General features: G+C 35.5%; 1 protein-coding gene across 1 annotated transcript in view; it reads right to left on the bottom strand.

The window, feature by feature from the left end:
• Nucleotides 1–15,888, bottom strand: part of rgma (repulsive guidance molecule BMP co-receptor a) — a 198,556-nt gene that overhangs the window by 83,094 nt on the left and 99,574 nt on the right. The window contains exon 3 of the mRNA XM_067418928.1: nucleotides 8,806–8,964. The gene's annotated coding sequence lies outside the window, so the exon portion shown is untranslated. The remainder of the gene's footprint in view (nucleotides 1–8,805; nucleotides 8,965–15,888) is intronic.

Below are 15,888 nucleotides of genomic sequence, written 5' to 3'. Positions count from 1 at the left end.
TTAATGTAAAGAGTGATTTAATGGTTAATGTAAAGAGTGATTTGATGGTTAATGGATGGTTAATGTAAAGAGTGATTTAATGGTTAATGGATGGTTAATGTAAAGAGTGATTTGATGGTTAATGGATGGTTAATGTAATGGATGGTTAATGTAAAGAGTGATATGATGGTTAATGGATGGTTAATGTAAAGAGTGATTTGATGGTTAATGGATGGTTAATGTAAAGAGTGATTTGATGGTTAATGGATGGTTAATGTAAAGAGTGATTTGATGGTTAATGGATGGTTAATGTAAAGAGTGATTTAATGGTTAATGGATGGTTAATGTAAAGAGTGATTTAATGGTTAATGATGGTTAATGTAAAGAGTGATTAATGGTTAATGATGGTTAATGTAAAGAGTGATATGATGGTTAATGGATGGTTAATGTAAAGAGTGATTTGATGGTTAATGTAAAGAGTGATTTAATGGTTAATGGATGGTTAATGTAAAGAGTGATTTAATGGTTAATGATGGTTAATGTAAAGAGTGATATGATGGTTAATGGATGGTTAATGTAAAGAGTGATTTAATGGTTAATGGATGGTTAATGTAAAGAGTGATTTAATGGTTAATGGATGGGTAATGTAAAGTTATTTAATGGTTAATAGATGGTTAATGTAAAGAGTGATTTAATGGTTAATGGATGGGTAATGTAAAGTTATTTAATGGTTAATGTAAAGAGTGATTTGATGGTTAATGGATGGTTAATGTAAAGAGTGATATGATGGTTAATGGATGGTTAATGTAAAGAGTTATTTAATGGTTAATGGATGGTTAATGTAAAGAGTGATTTAATGGTTAATGTAAAGAGTGATTTGATGGTTAATGGATGGTTAATGTAAAGAGTGATTTGATTGTTAATGGATGGTTAATGTAAAGAGTGATTTAATGGTTAATGGATGGTTAATGTAAAGAGTGATTTGATGGTTAATGGATGGTTAATGTAAAGAGTGATATGATGGTTAATGGATGGTTAATGTAAAGAGTGATTTGATGGTTAATGGATGGTTAATGTAAAGAGTGATTTGATGGTTAATGGATGGTTAATGTAAAGAGTGATTTGATGATTAATTTAAACAGTGATTTGATGGTTAATGTATGGTAATGTACAGAGTGATTTGATGATAAATGTAAAGAGCGATTTGATAGTTAATGCTGCAGAGTCTTTTGTAAAGAGTCATTTGATGTTTATTGCAAAGAGCGGTAATTTGCATTTCATGTAATAAAATCATGAAATCGTTACACTCTTTTTCACAGAACTCTTGTCAGCACAGTGGAGTCTCTAGAGCCCACCGCTTGTGAGGTCTGCAGGGCCAAACAAACACAGAGACTTGTTCTAATCCTTCATCAAACTGCAGTGTGCTTTCTCATTATACTGTGCTTTAACGGAAAAGGAAGACGTTTAAATACACTTTAAAGACTTAACAAAATTCAGGAAGGCCTCAGATATAATAAAGGCTATTCAATAGTTTGGCCAGAAAACATCAGAGTAATTTGTTACTCTGACAAGACAATTTCAGGAGCATTTGTGAAGCTTTGAGTCTAATAACCCAGTCAGCTACTGCGGGCAGATCGTGTCTTGTCTGGACACGGCTGAACACAGTATATTACATGAGCCTAATACTTTACAAACTGTGTTGGTTTCTTTTAACAATCATGTTCACCCATTTACAGCAAACAGTTGTGTAATGCTGAGCCTCTAATGAGATTTACAATTAAGGCAGTGTGTTCAACAAAGATTTAACAATAATGGTGGGAACTCCACTTGAGAATGATTGCAAATGCCCAGGTCTGTGGACATAATACACCTAATTACTTCTTCGTAAGCAGTCTCTTTTCATAAGCAAACAAAAGCCACACAAAAAGGGAGCAAAATAGTATGTAAGGCAAAGAGAATGTCAGACATGGGGGATTTTTCAAGCACTCAAAGCTGAGAAAGAGAGAAAGAGAGAGAAAAAGAGAGAAAGAGAGAGAGAGAGAGAGAGAGAGAGAGAGAGAGAGAGAGAGAGAGAGAGAGAGAGAGAGAGAGAGTGTGAGAGAGAGAGAGAGAGAGAGAGAGAGAGAGAGAGAAAGAAAGAAAGAAAGAAAAAAGAAAGAAAGAAAGAAAGAAAGAAAGAAAGAAAGAAAGAAAGAAAGAAAGAAAGAAAGAAAGAAAGAAAGAAAGAAAGAAAGAAAGAAAGAAAGAAAGAAAGAAAGAAAGAGAATTACTGATAATGCAACATTTGTATGTAGAGTTTACATGGCTTAAACAAAATTAACCAGTGACAAAGTAATTGAACTCTTTGTAGAGAAGAAACATTTTTCTCTTTTTGCATTGTTGCATTTTTAATGCAAGAAAAGCGAGAATCAGTTCATGTACAAGAGAGACTAATAAGAATGAAAAAAAATAAAATGGAAACAAAACTTGGAAATGGAAATGAATCAATTCTTTTTGTCTACAAAGTACAAACTTGCAAGAAAGAAAGTAAACCATAGAATGAAAAGAAGAGACAATGAGTGTTGAAAAGAGCGAATAATTGGAGATCCTATGTGGGTGTGTGACTGCTGACCAACTGACTCCTCAGTCCATCAGTGACTGGTCATAAATCAGAGCAATTATCAAGCCTCTCAGTATGTTTGTTCTGATCTCAAAAAGACCCAGACAGTGATAATGACCATCCTCACGAGAACACTGAAGCATGGCACAAAACAAAGCTCACCAGTTAACATACACAACTTTAGCCATAGAAGCTTTGAGGGTTAATTTGACTTCCTCAAAATCACAAGGCTTGTAAAATATTAATATGAAGAACATTTCACATGTATGACTTGTGTAATATGTACTTTCACTATCATTCAAAAGTATGGGGTCAGTAAGATTTGTTTTAGTAAGAAATTAGGGTTAACAACCAGTTATCATCCCAGCTGAGCTTGACGTGACCTGAGAGAGGTGAGAAGGTGGCCAAAGTTAATGGTCTCTTAAAGAGACAGTACTTATTTATAATATGAACTCCAACCCATGCATGTCAGTATAATTAAATCAAAAGACAATACAATGAATCGAACAATTATTAATCTATGCAAAATAAAGATATACAAAGAATGCAATACAATCATTAGGAAAATTTGAATTTTGTGTGAAAACAAGCTATAAAAGTATTGCTTACACACGTTAGTCTTATTAAAGTGTAAGGAAAATAATGCATGAAGCTAGAATAAAGTTGTTTTTTTTAAACTCTTTCACTGCCATTGACAGAAATTTCAGACTTTCTGTGTTTTCACCTTTATAGGGTAGGTGGTGCTATTACACATCTTCTGAAAGTGTACAAAATCTCCTGATCAAAAGACATGTGAAGAAGAAGCAGAAACAAGTGATAGCATATGTAAGAAGACAACCCATTCCAAGGTGTCAAAATCTGAAGCATCGTAATGAAGACGCTAAAGACATCCTATTCGCTATATCAACGTGCTGGGTTCTCCATTGATTTCAGTTTTTTGCCCAGTGCCTCAGATCAAGACACATTTATTTGCATTTGTAAAAGCAAACATTATTAAATGAATATTTATAGGCTACTTTTATATTTTGGAGAAACTAACCCAACTCCTATCCTAACCCTACCCACTTCTAAACAATATAAAACATGTAAGAGGCAAATAAAAGTACAGTCACAGGTATTTGTTGCAAAAACTGTCCAAAAACATTATACAAAGTATTAAAGGTCCCATGGCATGGATTGTTTTATTATTTTATAATGTTTCCTTAAGTGTACTTATATTGTTAGTATGGTTTTTACATCAAAAAATGCCATAATTTAGAAATAAAGAGCATTTTTTCTGTACTGATATTAGCCGTCTGGCTTGAATGCTCTGTTTCAAGGGGCCTGCTGCTGTGAGTCTTCAGTGAAAACACCCACTGTTGTGATTGGCTGACATCTACATTTGAAATGAATTTACGTGCGGAGGGGGCGTGGTTTAGTCAGGCGCGAGCAGCAGCAGCACTCACTGCCAGTCGAGAGACAGAGAGAGACGGAGCTGGGGAAAGATTACTGAGGAAGTGTTATTGTACCGAGTTGTTGAGAGCGCGAGTTCATTTTGTTTGTGTCTGAGAGCTCTGAATAAACATGAGTAAACTTTGCAACTTTATTTCTCTCACAAAATGCTTTCACCACAACTAACAACAAACACAACATCGACATGAATACAGTAAGAGCTTCTGTTGAGCAGCTTAACAGCATCATTTCATTATAACGGCAGTTTGGACAAGTGTCACTGCAGATATACATGTGATTGACAGATCCGAGCATCATAAAGAGTGTTCTTTGATCACTCTCTGTAGTTTAATAATTTAAATAACTTTTTTTTTTAAATGCTGATTTGTTTCATGCTGCTAACAGAAACGATGTGATGTTGATGGTTTTAGTCACTGGCTTGATTCACTGATAAATCAAGACGGCCAGCGGCGGGACTGACAGTATTAAATGATTTAGAAAGAAAGTCTGTGTGAACTTGAATTATTATCTTCACATCACTGATCCCAGATCAGTTATTAATAAACACTTTTACTCACTGTTTGAGGCGGTGCTTTTGAATCCATATAGTAAAGCCTGTACTGACATCGCGACTGATAAACTGAATCCATTCTCTACTAATTCTCTGGGCGGGCAAAGCAGAGGAAGGGGAGGAAACATTTCCTGTTATGACATCATAACAGGAGAATTCAAGAGCAGCTCGTCTGAGCTCTCCTTCTTTCAAAGGCAGAGAAAGACAGCCAGAACTCGCTTTACACCGATCAAAATATCTAGCCTCTTGGGGACAATAGGCTAGGGGAAAAAATATTAATGTTGAAAAACCTCATAAAATTACAATTTCATGCCATGGGACCTTTAACTTATGTGGCATTCCAATTCTTCTGAAGTCAGATATTTATGTGAAGAACATAGTTGATTTTAATGTTTTAATCAATGTTTTTTTTTTTTGATTTGTGCATAATCTTCAGCGGATGGAGATGCTGATCGCTTTTAGGGATTTTCTTCCCACAAATCAATCGTCTGGCCTCGGAACACTTGGAATATTTGTATTTTTTGAATAATCTAAACATGCAGTCTTATCTGCCTGTTATATCTTGTGTTTTATGTCATACATAAATAGGTAGGTTTAGGAGTGGGATGGGGTTGGGTTACATGTAGGCATGTGCCGATATCAATTTTTCATGTTGCGATTAATTTCTGAAATTTTATCACGATATACGATATCATCACGAAGTTGAAATTAGTTGCAAAAAAAAAAGTGTTGCCATAGCATAACAGCTTTAAGAACTATTTTTGTAATAATAAAAATAACTGAATGTTTAATACAATAATGCACCAAAAATATATACAGCTCTGGAAAAAAAATTAAGAGACCACTTAACATTAAGAAATCAATGAGAAATCCATGTTAAGTGGTCTCTTGATTTTTTTCAGAGCTGTAAAAGTACAATTTTCAAACAGATTAAAGTGCAAAAGAATTAGGCAACAAAGAACAACAGGTAGGCTAACAAATAAGGTCTCATTATTTAATGCATTAACTAAGACTGAGCAACAGCTACATTTGGTACAGAGAGTATAATGTTTTTGGTAATGTTAGTTAAGAAATACTGATCATTGTTAGTTTTATCTTAGGTCCAAACAAAAAGTTTTTTGATTTTAATGTTATTAAAAAGTAAATAAGAAATTAACATTACTCCGAATGATTAATTCTTTATAAGTATTTTTCATTGTCAGTTTGGTAATAATGAATTAACATGTCAACTAATGAAGTCGTATGTCTCAAAGTTTTACTGAACAATAACGAATAATCAAAACATTCTAATCATTAGGGCATGTTGTAGTCCAGATTAAAACATCACATTTTTTGTTTGAAAATAAATAGCCTATTAAGTCTTTAATTATTAAGTATTAGGTGCTGTGATGAACAACATTGAGATTACAAAAAAAAACAAATGGCTGTTTTAAAAACTACACGGGGTTTGCTTTGTTTGCGGGCTTTCCGGGGTAACAGCTGCATTCGGCAGTTCATCAGCGCCCTCTGCTGTCACTGAGCGGCACTTCAGCAGCGCGTCTCCTTCACTCGTTCATGTGCTGCTCATTTACATCTGAGCGACTGTCCCTTTGACGCAGAATACAGCGGTGTTGAGCATTTATACGGTTGATTGGCAAAGTATTCATAAGTGCATTATAAAAAATATAAACTGTAAATAAATTATTATTTACGATATTTTAAAGTGCCCACGATAACAATATTGTGCATTTTGATGCATTGGTAGTAAAAATGAGTTGAAGAAGTTGCATATGTAAAATAATGCAATCATCAACATTAAACAGCACATAAATCAAAACTGCCTAATGTTACTGCATGAAATGTCACTTTGGGGTGTTGATGGAATCGATCTATTCCATTTGTGTTTTGATAATTGAGCCGATCCATATATATTCTTTAACAAAAACGTGTTTTTCTCAGCTTTTTTGCTCAAAATGTTGCTTTTTTTAGTGGTTGGGTTTTAAGTGTGGGTTAGGGAACTAACAATAGCGATAGATGCCATTTACACCAAGTGTTAATAGCAACTAGATTCGATTTACACTCAGTGAAAAGAACATATAGTGATAGATTATATTTAGATACTCACACAACAAAATATTGTGTGGGCCATGAACATTTTGTGAAAATGTTGCAAAATGCTGGCGGTGACTGGCAACTTACAAAAAAAAAAATGCTGGGAAGAAAAGCAGAATCTCTTCATTTCTTTTGATATATTGTATTTACAAAAAACAAAACAAAAATTATTTGAACGCACCACTTGTGAAGACACGGTGAAGCCTTTACATAATATTTAGTAAATAATCACACCCATATCATGTTATAATCAGCTGTTCCGCTCCACGAACTGACTTGTGGCCAAAAAGAGTGAGTCAGAGCAAATCACAGGCTGCTGCCATCATTTCACACTGAATCTCCAGGTGCCAGAGAGAAACACCAATCATGGCAGCTGCGCGCCATCACACACGACGCACCCCGGAGACAGCGCAGGGCAGGCAGCTACCAGGGGGATTTGTTGACATGCCTCGCATACATGAGAGAAAAATCACATCAACTTTTTTTACATATCCACACAAATACACACAGCCTTCAATGTCACTGCACTTGTTTTATTCCTGAGAGAAAACCCGGTAATTACTTAGGATAGGCTACAATAAAAGCAGTCTGATGGGCTGTCAGACAACATTCACGCCACAGCACCGGAGAATGGCTGTCAGACAGTAATCTGCCAATATGAGGTTTTCACCTGTCTTTGTAAAGAGATTATGCAGCTGCATGTAATTGACATGGATAATTATGATCGGTTGGACAAAAGGCCATGTAATTTCACCACATCATATCCCCAAAGGCGATCTAGAGTGCACTGCAACACTGCAATCACAAGGTGCTAATTTTCTAAGTCCTGTAAGTGCAGCACAGCGTGTTTTCAGAGATATTCTCTAAACAAACTGTTGCTTTTTGCCAAAATAATAGGAGTCAGTAGGTGAGGAACTATCATGTAGGAACGAATGATTAACTGATTGTTGGAGGAATAAGGTCTTTCTAAAGAATCGGTTTCATTTGTGTCCCTCGTACATGTTAAAAAAAAATTGTGTAAAAATCCCCAGCAGATCTGTCCGTACACACTGAATGAATCACCAGACCCCAGAGTTTTATTACAAACAAATACATACATACACACATTTTTATTAAATGTTTCCCCCATTTAATACATTTAATAGGCTTCTTGGGTCTGATTATACAATCAGTATGTGGACTTCATCTACAGGGATTTTAAACAATTCATTATTATGTTACATATTTTTTGCATAAGCATAATTTATATTACATTTACTATGGTTCAGAAGTTTGGTCAGTATGATTTTGTAATGTTTTTGAAAGAAGTCCCAAAAAAGCAGAATTTGGGTGCTCAAAATACTGTATACAAATAATAAATAAAAATTAATACATTTTTGCTGAAGCTTATCTTACCACTCATTTTGCCAAAATAACTTAAAACATACATACAAACACACACACACACACACACACACACACATATATATAATACATATATATGCATGTTTCAAGTCATTTTGTTAGAAAGATTAAAACATTTTATTTGTAATTTTGTAATTGTTTGACAAAAATATTTATGAATAAATGTATTATATAATAACCATACATTTTTAAAAACATTACTTTAAAAGAAACTTTTTAAGTCAAGTCAAAGTGGATGACTGCATTTATGCAGCATTCTAAATAAACGGAATCAGAACAGCATCGGAGCTGCCTCCAATACTAGAGGCTCTATGCAAAACGCTAGATTAAATATTGAAAGATCATAAAGATACGTGACAGTGTGGTAATGACTTCATTTATAGTGGTTGAGTCATTTATAGTGGTTGAGATGGAATATCTATCAGTGCTGCCCGATCGAAATCTAGCCCGGTCGTGTCATGAAATTCTTCCTAAATCAAATTAAAGTTCTACTTAGATCTATATAGAAAGTTTTAGGTGTCAAAAAAGGCTCAGATTTCAACACATTTCTCAAGGGCAATTAAAAAGATCAATTCCACCGGTACACAAGTGTTCCCTCTCATTAAATTAAAACTAATGCCAACATAATGTGCTACAACACCATTTATTTAGTACACCATTTATTTAGTGCACCATTGATTTTAGCAGCTCAGTGAAGGATTCATTAGGCTTGTGTTCGACTGATATCTACCTCTACAGAGGCCCTCAGTACCACCTGGCTCCTAGAGCTGTCCCTGGCACATCGACAGCTGAAACCTAATGCTGGCGAGCTGCAGTGTGAATAGGCTTTCGGCTGTCTGCTCCTCTCCCATGGTTTCCTTTAACTGCCGGTCTCTCAGTCTTCACAGCCCTGGGTGAATAGAAAAGTGTGTCAAAACAGACAAAGAGCCAGGTGTCTTTCTGTGATTTGTTTAAAAAATATTTCAGTAAGTCACCATGAACACTTACGCCTTACTTTGACAGTCCACTTTAGACATTCTACTAACTAAAGGTAACTTTACATGTCAACTAACTCTCATTAGAATAGACGATTAGGTTAGGGTTTGGGTAAGTATAAGTTGACATGTAGCTGTAAAGTTACTTATAGTCAGTAGAATGTCTGATGGGGAAGCATCAAATTAAATTGTTAGCAGATATTAAACAGATAGTCTACTAATACTGTAATGACTGCTAGTTGACTATCACAGTTCCCTTTAAAGGGATAGTTCACTTTGAAATGAAAATTCTGTCATCCTTTACTCACCCTCAAGTTGTTTCAAACCTGTATGAATTTCTTTCTTCAGCTGAACACAAGGGAAGATTTTTTGAAGAATGTCAGTAACCAAACAGTTAACTGGAGACATTGACTTCCATAGTAGGGAAAAAAAAATACTATGGAAGTCAATGGCTCCAGTTAACTGTTTGGTTACTGACATTCTTCAAAAAATCTTCCCTTGTGTTAAGCTGAAGAAAGAAATTCATACAGGTTTGAAACAACTTGAGGCTAAGTAAATCTACAACATTACAAGAGAAATAATCCTTCCTAAGGGGTAGGCTACTGTAATGAGGAGTCAGCGGAGTGAGAATCCATCTCCACTTTTATTTTGGTCAGAGTCAAACAGTACAGTGTCAAGACACAGCAGAGGCAATGGAGAAGGCAAAGCAGAATCGTAAACGGGGACAGGCTGAGGTCGAGGCAGGCAGCATACATACACAATCCAAAACACAGGCGGATGGACAGGACAGGCGGCTTAGAATCACAACACAATGAACAGGCAATGGTCGGGGCAGGCAGCAAGGGGACAGATTACAGGAAACAGTCCAAGACCAAAACAGATCCACAGAAACGCTCAGAATTGACCACCTTAGCAAATCAAGACTTTGAAATGGTAGTGTGTGTGTGCCTGTTAAATAGTGTGTGTGATGAACTGTAGGTGCGTGAGCAATAAGCCGCAGATATGAGGGCCTATGTGAGTTGTAGTCCGAATGGTAAAAGTCAATTTTCTAGTGAGACCTCACACTGGTGAATCGGAGGAAGTGAGGAGGGAGCCTCACCCGTAAAACCTACATTTATATGACAATAATGTACTAAAGACGGAAAAGTTTTTCCTATGCATTTTTCGCCTACAGAAAAGGATCCCCATGTAAACAGATCCGTACAATAGGTTGAAAATGCTGTATTTTGTTATCCGACCAGTAGTTGGCAATGTCACTTTGTAAATACTACGCACCTATAGACTGAACATGTAATACGCATGCTCGTAAAATTACTGTTTTCACTAATTTTTGGCGGTTTTGTGGTGTGCACTGAGATTTAAACTACCGAAAGGGTGCGTTTCACGAGTTCGCACTTGCGTATAAATTTAAGTAAAGTAGATTTAAATGCGTATTTGGCGTGCTGTCCGGGAGAGAGCTTCGAGCTCGGAATTTGGCCCGAACCAGAGTACCCGTCGTGTAAGTAAGTGGTTAGAACTAAAAGTGTGGAGAAGGGGTGGTGAAAGGATGCTGACAAACTGTCAATGAGCGCAAGTAAGATTGCTGCGTACATATATACTTCTTGTTGCTGATTAGCTGAGTGCTTGTATCAATTATCTGAATGTGCATCCTACCGAACCTTGTTTAATAAACATCATTTTCAGTTCACCAAAATGGCAGTAAATGAACTGCCAAACGCAATAAGTTTATTTAAAAATGGTGTCATATGAACAGCCCCTGAGTTATCAAGTTAAATTAAATTAGTTGTAATGCCGTTACTTTATTTCAACTTTAAGCAAAAAGGAAAATGTGATTTTTAAAATCATTAAATATTAATCATAATTGCCTAACAAAATTAAATGAACATCCATATTTTCTTTCAACGAAAGAGCATAATCAGGATTATTATACATGAATTAAAAGCTAAATTAACAATATATTAAGGATGGGAAGACTTCTACAGTGAACATTATAACAAGATGCAATCAATTCTGACATATCTCTCTAGTGGAACGACACCCTGGTGATGAGCCTAAATCTGAATCTGTCACGGGAATCTCATGTTCATCTCACACCTACCTGACCCTGACAGCTCTCCAACTATAACACTGCAATATACATAATTAGTTCATCCATTAATGCTTGATACTAAATGTCTACATTCAGGAAGAAAATAATTCAGAGAAAGGCACTGTGAACACCCCTGCATAATTCAAGAAAATTAGATTAGCAATCAACTTCTGAGGGAAAAACATCTACCGTAAAATTGAATTTGATTGGATGTGTTTGGTTGAAACCTGATATTGTGAATAACAATAAGGGTTGCTTATTTCAAGCACAAAAATGTGGAAATTCGTACAGATGATTCCACTTCATTAACAAACTACATGAATTATGTATTAGATGGAGATATAGCAACATTTCCTGCTTTTGAAATACATGACTAAGATCTTACATTTAGAATTTCAATTAACTTTAAAAAGGTGTTTCCCTTAGACTAATAATCAGGAAGAAAATATACAGTACAGTATACATTACAAACATTACAAAGTAATACATTTATTTCAGCAATTTTGCACTGTATTGATATTCATCAAACATTCTGAATATGGTTGGTTTTAATCCCCACCTGATCTGCTTAATATACAAACTCCATTCACACATTCAAATAAATACATTTCACCCCCCATAGGTATAATTTAAGATTGCATTTTAAAAATCCCCTTTTGATTATCCAATTTGCTATTTAAATCTAACCAACAGTGATGACATCATACTACTAGCATAATGAATTGTAATTGATTTTTCCCTTAAATCTATGTGCATACTGAAATGTGGTTAGATTTTTTTAGGCTGCTTGGTTTTACCTTTACAGATTTGTCCTTACTAAATGCTCACTGCCACGGTTAGCGACGTGTATGAGAAACTAAACAGCATGACCCAGAATGAATGATATGCAAACACTTAAATTAAACACTGGGAATATCACACACCCCTGTTAAAAAAGTTTGTTTTGAAGCATGACAGCAGGTTTATACTGGTCCTTAGTTGGTCAAACTGGTTTAAGCTGGTCCTGACCTGGCTTCTAGATTCTTAGGGCCAGCACTCGACCAGCTTAAACCTTAAACTTAACTTTTTTTGTCAACAGGCACCACAAAACATTTATGACACACAATAAATAAAAAACTGAGGGCTTAAATACACAAAGGGGCTGTGTCCAAAAGCTTAAAAATGCTGCCTTCCGAAGACGCATTTCCAAGGTAGGAAGGCATCAAGGCACGTCCGAATCAAATGTTAGCTTAACTTCCCATCTCCTGAGTTACCTTCATCTGATCGATTTTAGAAGGCAGCATAGATGTATCCTTCGTAGCCTTTGATATCCCTCAATCCTGTGCTTTCCATTCTGGTGACAGTTGAGCCAAAATATAAAGATGGCATCTGTAGTTTTGATTGATGGTCAGTTTGTGTGTAAATGTATGTTTTTGACTTCTTCTGGTGTCATTTCTAGCTAGAAATTACTATTGTAGTAATTAAATATCTGCTTTGTTGTTACAAAAGCTCACTGTATTGTTTTTTGTAGATCATTAAACCCTTACGCTGACGCTGAGGTCTGTCTGAAATCATTTTCGTGAGGTAGCTTAGTGCACAAATGCTGCTTACAAAGTCATTGTATGATCAGGCAACGGGGCTAACAAGTCAGCTGCCTAAGTTTTCGGTCGCAGCCAAGGAATGATCAATAGAACAAGAAACTCAAAATATCCTTTTAAATGTACTGAAATCAAATCAACCAAAATGAATGAAACTTTCTTTAGGGATGAAAAGTCGGCTACAAAAAGCAACAAATGTGAAAGCGTTTTATTTTAAATTATATAAACATAATAATGTTAATAATGTTTAATAATGTTATATTAATAATAAAAAAACATGTTTTTGGAAGAATGGATAAGTGAAGTTGTGGTTATTTGTTTGATATATCCATTCATCCTCTCCATTTTAAAACCTGATATATGTGAAAAAGTCGCCTAATCCCACAAATGCTCTATAGATCATTTCTTCAAACCACAATTTTAGTCCTTCATTTAATCGGTTTGTATGTAGAGCTCTTTATGTGGCCCGCTGCAATGCATCTTGTTAAACCAATACAAATTGCTGCTGTGTGACTTGTCTCTATTTATTACCTAAATCCAGACTCCCGGAGGCTTTCCTCCCTTGCAGCTTTCTAAAGGTACGTTTACAGGACTATGTACTATAAAGACAGGAAAATTTGGCACATACATGAAAAACAGATCTGTGAAAACAACTAAAAAGCTATATTATGCTGCCAGGACAGTAGATGGCAATAACACTTTGTAAAGAAACTACGCACCTACAGATTAAACACGTAATATGTAGGCAAATGACTTGTCTGTAAATTCACATTTTTGTAGATTAAATGGAGGCGATAACGGTATTGTTTTCGAAAACTTGCACTTTGAAACCTGTTTTCAGGCACCAGAATGCCGTTTTCGTGTAAATGAGTCGGCAAACGCATAAAAAGTTCTCTTTTTTTGTGTGTTGAAAACGGTGTCGTGTGAATGGCCCTGAGGCAGTTTCCACTGACTACTTTGCTCTTAAGATGTTTCACTCTAGGATGTTTATAAATGGTTGTTCTTTCAAAAATATGCATCAAATAATTGATTAAGGAAAATATATAAATTAAATACAATTGAGATGTTCACACTTAGAGTGTCATTTATGATGAGCACATACATGGATATCCTCTCGACTGACCTTAAGAGAAAAAGTGTCATGCTAAAAGGACACCCAAAACCAGTTTAATTAAAATGTAATGTTTTATTTTAGATTTAAAACTTGTTGAGTAAGTGCTATGCGGATTGTTCCATTATATGATAGCATCTATTTCCACTCAGCTGATCTCTAATGAGTTTTCTGCCATTTTCAAACAGAGGTGTAATTGAAAGCTGGTCATGCAGCTCCAAGACAATCCCAGAAACATTTTCTTTTATTTTAATACCTGGAAATTGAAGTTCAGACACTATATGTGTGTGTACTGTGTATAATTATTTTATATATATAAATACACACACTTACATGTGTGTATTTAAGAAAAAGATGTTATGTTGTTTATTTGGGGCAGGAAAAAATGATAAAATAGCATTAAATAATATTAAAATAATAAAATATTCTAATATAAAATAATAGAAATTGTTATTATTAGAGTATTTAATAGTTTTACAAATTACATAAATATCAAATATTATATTATATGACGTATTTTTTCATAACTTTATGACAAGGCTCTGGACAAACAATCCTTTTATATATCGTTTTATGTTACCCTCTCCAAATCTACATTACATGCAAACAGTTTGTTTTGCATCATGTCCATAATTCTAAAGAGAAAACTGCTGTAACAGTAGTAATATCTATATACATACAACACCAAATGGGGAATTGAGGACATTTCATTTGCATTTTTACAGATGAAACAACCCAACCCAACCCAACCCCCATAACCTTGATTCTGTGCCTTTTGAAGTCTGCACTGGAAAAACATAAAGAGTCGGTGGAAACCGAGAAATATCTGTATACATATTCTCTTGCACACCCTTAATCAGGTAGCATTAATACTGCTTGCTGTGTAGCTGTGAATGTACTTATATTTCATGAAACAAGAAGTATTTTATAACAACAAAAACAAAATAGTAGCAACAAGCACACCTGCTATGAGAGTCTATATAACTTTAATTGATTGAATATATAATGTTGGCCTAATAAACATTTTCTAATGTGCATTAAAACCCTTTCTGTCAATTTGTCTTCACTTTGTAGTGTAAGACGGATATGAAATATTGATGGACTAAGCATCATTGAAGCACTCCGGAGAAAGGTCTAGCCCTTTCATCGCCGCAGCACAAAGGGAGCTATCATTTAGTGAAGTCTTTGTTGCTCCCCACCAAATCAATATTCGCTGACATTTTTAGTAAGGGCTGGGCCTATTGGGGGGTGTAGAGCCAAGCAGTGCTGGAACAAAGGCAGTGCTTTTGAAACTATGACAGGCATTGCATGGCCATTAGCTTCTCTCTGAATCCTGCCGAGAGATGGAGGAGGAGGAGGGGGTGGCCGCCATGGAGAGACTGTCATTTCAGGTCTTTCTGTTTCATCAATATTCAACACTGTGACACTAACACCTACCAGGATGCAACTCAGTGTACAGAAGAGGTGTAAATAATTAAATATGGACGAAAACACCTGCTTAGGATTGAATCTACAATACAATAGTGTCAATAACCATTATAAATGGCAAAAATACAATTTAATAGAAAATACGGAGAGCTAGCTAGGCTGGTGAAATGTAATGGGACCCTGTTATAGGGGTCGTGACATTGGGAATCAAATTTGCCCTGATCTTTTGACATTTAAGAGGTCTTTGTTCCATTAAAACATCCTGCAAGTGTCACAGCTTTAAACGTCCTCCTCCGTTTTGTGTAATCAAGCTCTAAAAACGCTTTTTTGAATATTGCGGTATTTGTGACATCAAATACTGTCCATTTGCATATGCCTGCTACATACATCACACCATAGGCCCGCTCACTGGTATCAAGTCATTTAACGGCTAAAAGTACACATCATTAAAAGCCAACAAAACTCATTCTAATCACTGACGCCGTCTGCACTGGATATGGTATACAGACGCATCCAAATTATCGTTGCGCATTCACGAGAAAGTTGAGTTCCAACACATGATGTAGGATTTTGGAGTAGCGAAAGCTCAGGTGAGAGCAGACCCCTCTCGTGGTTCAAACAAATAGGGCTAGGC

The sequence above is a fragment of the Pseudorasbora parva genome, chromosome 16 (assembly GCF_024679245.1).
Source record: "Pseudorasbora parva isolate DD20220531a chromosome 16, ASM2467924v1, whole genome shotgun sequence".
NCBI classification, from domain to species: Eukaryota; Metazoa; Chordata; class Actinopteri; order Cypriniformes; family Gobionidae; genus Pseudorasbora; species Pseudorasbora parva.
This window is presented reverse-complemented; position numbering and strand designations above follow the sequence as displayed.